Source organism: Convolutriloba macropyga, unplaced genomic scaffold, assembly GCF_964194025.1.
Source record: "Convolutriloba macropyga unplaced genomic scaffold, txConMacr16.3 SCAFFOLD_3243, whole genome shotgun sequence".
Lineage (NCBI taxonomy): Eukaryota > Metazoa > Xenacoelomorpha > Acoela > Convolutidae > Convolutriloba > Convolutriloba macropyga.
The window spans coordinates 20,001-25,435 of NW_027451277.1; the positions used below are offsets into that span (position 1 = coordinate 20,001).

General features: G+C 41.2%; 1 non-coding gene and 1 pseudogene across 1 annotated transcript in view; both read right to left on the reverse strand.

Moving 5' to 3' along the window:
• Positions 1-1,134, reverse strand: part of LOC142356524 (large subunit ribosomal RNA) — a 3,522-nt gene extending 2,388 nt beyond the window's left edge. The window contains exon 1 of the ribosomal RNA XR_012761433.1: positions 1-1,134. This exon is cut by the window's left edge and continues 2,388 nt beyond it. This is a non-coding gene — a ribosomal RNA (large subunit ribosomal RNA).
• A 1,683-nt stretch (positions 1,135-2,817) lies between these two features.
• LOC142356523 (5.8S ribosomal RNA) lies at positions 2,818-2,969 on the reverse strand (annotated as a pseudogene).
• Between the last annotated feature and the right edge of the window lie 2,466 nt (positions 2,970-5,435).

Below are 5,435 nucleotides of genomic sequence, written 5' to 3' on the forward strand. Positions count from 1 at the left end.
AAGTGCAATTAAGTCACAAGGACATCTCACCGATTTATAGTTTGAGAATAGGTGAAGGAAAAATTTTCCCCCATTCCTCTAATCATTCGCTTTAACCGATGAAATTGCTTTGCGAAGATTTTTCAATCTTGCTCAAGCTTTTGCTATCCTGAGGGAAACTTCGGAGGAAACCAGCTACTAGATGGTTCGATTAGTCTTTCGCCCCTATGCTCAGGTCAGACGATCGATTTGCACGTCAGAACCGCTTCGGGCTTCCACCATGGTTTCCCGTGGCTTCGCCCTGCCCAAGCATAGATCACCATCTTTCGGGTCGTGTGCTACTTGCTCTGGATCAGTCATGCAATAAGAGCAAAACCGTCCGTGGTTGCGGGACACCGAATCGGCGCCCTCACCACACAAAGTAGTGCAATTCATAAAAATTACACTGTTCACTTTCATTTCGCGTGTGCGCTTTCAATGAGCGACAACACTTGCAAGCAACTCACACTCCTTGGTCCGTGTTTCAAGACGGGCTGTAGAGAGCATTGAATAGGAAGTTGAGGTCAGACAGGCAATCAAGATCAATTTATCTCATTTTGTTTAGAATCAACAAGAAGAATTCCGAGGAAAACTTCTGCTCGATTCATTAACAAGATTTGCCAAAAGACGACAACTACACTACTCGGTAGCCGAGAATATAATATCAAGGCATTGAGTATGGTAACGCTCACTCCAGTTCCCCTTCAACAGTTTCACGTACTTTTCACTCTCTCTTCAGAGTGCTTTTCAACTTTCCCTCACGGTACTTGTTTACTATCGGTCTCGCTTTATAATTAGCTTTTGGAGAGACATATCTCCAGCTTCGAGTTGCACTTTCAAACAACTCTACTCATAGGAATGAGCCATTATGACTGGTATCGAAAATGACCTTTACAGGATTTTCACCTTCTTTGATGCTACTTTCCAGTAGACATCAGGACAAATTCACCAGTCTAGCATCAAACCATACCGGACACCGAGAAATGTTGCCATTTCTCTTCCCGATGAGCTTTTCCCTGTTCATTCGCCATTACTAAGGGATTCTCAGTTGATTTCTTTTCCTCCCCTTACTGATATGCTTAAGTTAAGGGGGTTCTCTCGCCCAATTCAGGTTATGTAGTTGATTGTCTCTTAATTGGTTCACTGACCAATATGAGACAGAAACCGATTCAGCAGTTTTGTTCGCTACTACTATCAAACACAGGTCGAAGTTTCCATTCAGTCATTAATTCCAACTTTCAAATGTTGTTGTTTCAGCTTTCGCTTACTAGAAGCAACATAATACTCGCTGCAATACAGACCTCGGGAAACCCTCACCGTGAATAAGGTTCACTCACATATTTCACTACATTTTGCGTGGGATTGGAGATGAGGCTACTCGTTCTTGCTCAGTACTAGGCTGAAAATTAACGAAACTTCGTTACAAACGTTCACATGTTGATGTTTCCGCTTTCGCGTACTCGAAACAACATAATACTAGTCTTTGTAATTTAGTTTCATAATTTCAACTGTTCTCATGCAGAATTTTTGCTCATTCTTATCCCAAATTTTGACCTGGCTACTAGTTACACTCCTTGTACTTATTGCAAAATGACCACAAATTTCAACAGCTTTCACATGTTGCTGTTTCGGCTTTCGCTTACTACAGTCAACATAATACTCGTTGCAAAATAAGTGCTCGGCATCTGCAATTTTCCAAAGACGAAGTTTCGCCAGTTCAATTTTCGCTCGCCAATTATGGCTACTAATTCACACGGTACTGAGCTCAACAACATTAAATTTGTTCAGCAAGACTTTCACATGTTGATGTTTTGGCTTTCGCCTACTAGAAGCAACATAATACTCGTCTTGTTAGCTCATTCAATGAGAATAGCTTTTCCCGTTGAGAATTTTTGCCTTCAATTGGCGTTGTAGTGAGTTTGGCTACTCAGATCACCAAATACTTGTGACAATTCGAACCAGAAATGTTTTCAATTTTCACATGCTGATGTTTCGGATTCAACCTACTAGAAGCAGCATAATACTTGTATTCAACAATTTCTGTATCAAATCCCAGTTTTCTCTGGTGCATCTTTGCCAAACTATTCCAAACTGCCTGAGTCTGAATACCAATTACAGGTACTAGTAAATGCACGTTACTAAGGACTATATAGTTCTAGGTTACTGTACACAACGACGTTCACATGTTGATGTTTCAGCTGCCGCTTACTAGAAACAACATAATACTTATCGTGCATACCTTTCCATAACTTGTCCTTTTCAGATGCATTAGTTTCCCTTTGTCTTGGCTTCTACAGTCAGACTGGCTACTAGTAACAGCACAGTACTAATCACATATCGTTCTACAGTTTGCAGACAACTTTCACATGTTGATGTTTCAGCTTTCGCCTACTAGAAACAACATAATACTCGCTGTATACATTTGTAGTTCTCTATGTAACTTTCATGTGAAGAAGTTTCGCCAGTCTTTTTGACTGTCTCAAATCTGAGTCATGCTTAGGCTACTAGTTGCTTCATAGTACTTATCGCCTCGAGATCATTGAACAAAACTTGATTTTCACATGTTGCTGTTTCAGCTTCCGCTTACTAGAAACAACATAATACTAGTCTCATTAAGTTCCGTCTCTTTGCAATTTTCTTATGAAGAAAATTCGCCATCACAATGACTCCAGCAGTTCTTGATCAAGGAATGCAATCATTGATCAGAATGCTATTATTTGAATCGGTTCTGCTTTAAGTGTTCCAATTTTATTGGAAGCACCAACAATAGAACATCAATGTGTTCAATCGAGAGTTATATAACCCTGAATCGGACGCAGTCAACAGCCGAAGCCGAGACCGCCTTTTGCGTTAGAGAGGTCGGTAAACAAATCTTGCGATTCATACCGAATTAACACATATAGCTGTGCTCCTCTTCGTAAAGCGAGCCAAGTGATCCCCTGTTGAAGGATGTATTTGGACCAATCTAGTAGCATTTGGTTTCCAACAAGCTCTCCCAAGTTAGCTTACTTATTGGGCTTTTCAACCAATTCGGTTGGCTACAAGCATCATCAAAGTACTAGCCACAGTTTGATCGCAAAATTCTACGACTTTCACATGTTGATGTTTCGGCTTGCGCTTAGCCTACTATAAGCAACATAATACTAGTCATATCATAGAGCGTGATCAGCTTGTGACGTTCTCATGATGAAGTTTCACCAACAGTGTCTCACTTCGAGCTTAAATCCAGCTACTAGTAACTACACAGTACTGACTGCAACGATAACTTTTATCTATACCTTTCACATGCTGCGCTTTCGGCCAGGGCCTACTAACGTCAACATAATACTCGATATAAACTTTTGTTCATGATGCAGCTTCCCCATGCAGAAGTTTCGCCTTCAAATGCTCTCTTGGCCATATGACGTAAGAAAAGGTTACTAGTAACATCACAGTACTAGCCACAGTTTGATTGCAAAATTCTACGACTTTCACATGTTGATGTTTCGGCTTGCGCTTAGCCTACTAGAAGCAACATAATACTAGTCATATCATAGAGCGTGATCAGCTTGTGACGTTCTCATGATGAAGTTTCACCAACAGTGTCTCATTTCGAGCTTAAATCCAGCTACTAGTAACTACACAGTACTGACTGCAACGCTAACTTTTATCTATACCTTTCACATGCTGCGCTTTCGGCCAGGGCCTACTAACGTCAACATAATACTCGATATAAACTTTTGTTCATGATGCAGCTTCCCCATGCAGAAGTTTCGCCTTCAAATGCTCTCTTGGCCATATGACGTAACACAAGGTTACTAGTAACATCACAGTACTAGCCACAATTTGATCGCAAAATTCTACGACTTTCACATGTTGATGTTTCGGCTTGCGCTTAGCCTACTAGAAGCAACATAATACTAGTCATATCATGGAGCGTGATCAGCTTGTGACGTTCTCATGATGAAGTTTCACCAACAGTGTCTCATTTCGAGCTTAAATCCAGCTACTAGTAACTACACAGTACTGACTGCAACGATAACTTTTATCTATACCTTTCACATGCTGCGCTTTCGGCCAGGGCCTACTAATGTCAACATAATACTCGATATAAACTTTTGTTCATGATGCAGCTTCCCCATGCAGAAGTTTCGCCTTCAAATGCTCTCTTGGCCATATGACGTAACACAAGGTTACTAGTAACATCACAGTACTAGCCACAATTTGATCGCAAAATTCTACGACTTTCACATGTTGATGTTTCGGCTTGCGCTTAGCCTACTAGAAGCAACATAATACTAGTCATATCATAGAGCTTGATCAGCTTGTGACATTCTCATGATGAAGTTTCACCAACAGTGTCTCATTTTGAGCTTAAATCCAGCTACTAGTAACTACACAGTACTGACTGCAACAATAACTTTTATCTATACCTTTCACATGCTGCGTTTTCGGCCAAGGCCTACTAACGTCAACATAATACTCGATATAAAATTTTGATCATGATGCAGCTTTCCCATGCAGAAGTTTCGCCTTCAAATGCTCTCTTGGCCATATGACGGAACACCAGGTTACTAGTAACATCACAGTACTAGCCACAGTTTGATTGCAAAATTCTACGACTTTCACATGTTGATGTTTCGGCTTGCGCTTAGCCTACTAGAAGCAACATAATACTAGTCATATCATAGAGCGTGATCAGCTTGTGACGTTCTCATGATGAAGTTTCACCAATAGTGTTTCATTCGAATTGGTTCTGCTTTAAGCTCTCCAATTGTTTTGGATGAACCAGTTTTGCCCTTCGAAGCCACTTTTGTGAGCTTTTGTGGGTCTTTACCAAGAGGATATACCTCAAGGCCTCTTTCAATTCCTTTAAGTTCTTTCAACTCCTTTACAGTTTCTAGGTTCACATAGCTGCAAACCTTATTTCTAGTTTTAAGTCTGGCCAACTTGGGGAGAGTTGGTGCAGACCGTGACCAATTCTAGTAGGATGCCACAACAAGAATGTGATCAACTTAGCTTGTCGATGAACCTGCCCCACATTCAAACAACTCTATCGCCTTTTCCTCGTATAGTTATATGCGAGGGCCTCTCATAGAGAGCGCTGTTAGCAACCTTTTCCACATAGACGATAAAGTTGTGAGTGTTTTGCACATGGCTGTTGTCATCACCACGTGACGAGTCAACTCAGCTTGACTCTCTACACTCCGACAAGCTTTGCACATACGCCTTTAGTTCAGTATGTGTCTTTAATCTGACTCCGGTGCCTCAAGCCGGAAAAATTGTCAGATTATGATCATTATCGGTTAGTCATCCCGATGCAAGATCGTATCGTACTGTCTTTGTCTACCTCCAGATTCCGAAGAACAGGAGGAGACTCTCCCAGACCTACATATCTGGGAGAATGTTCAGAGGGCGAGAAGCTGTGGATTACTCTC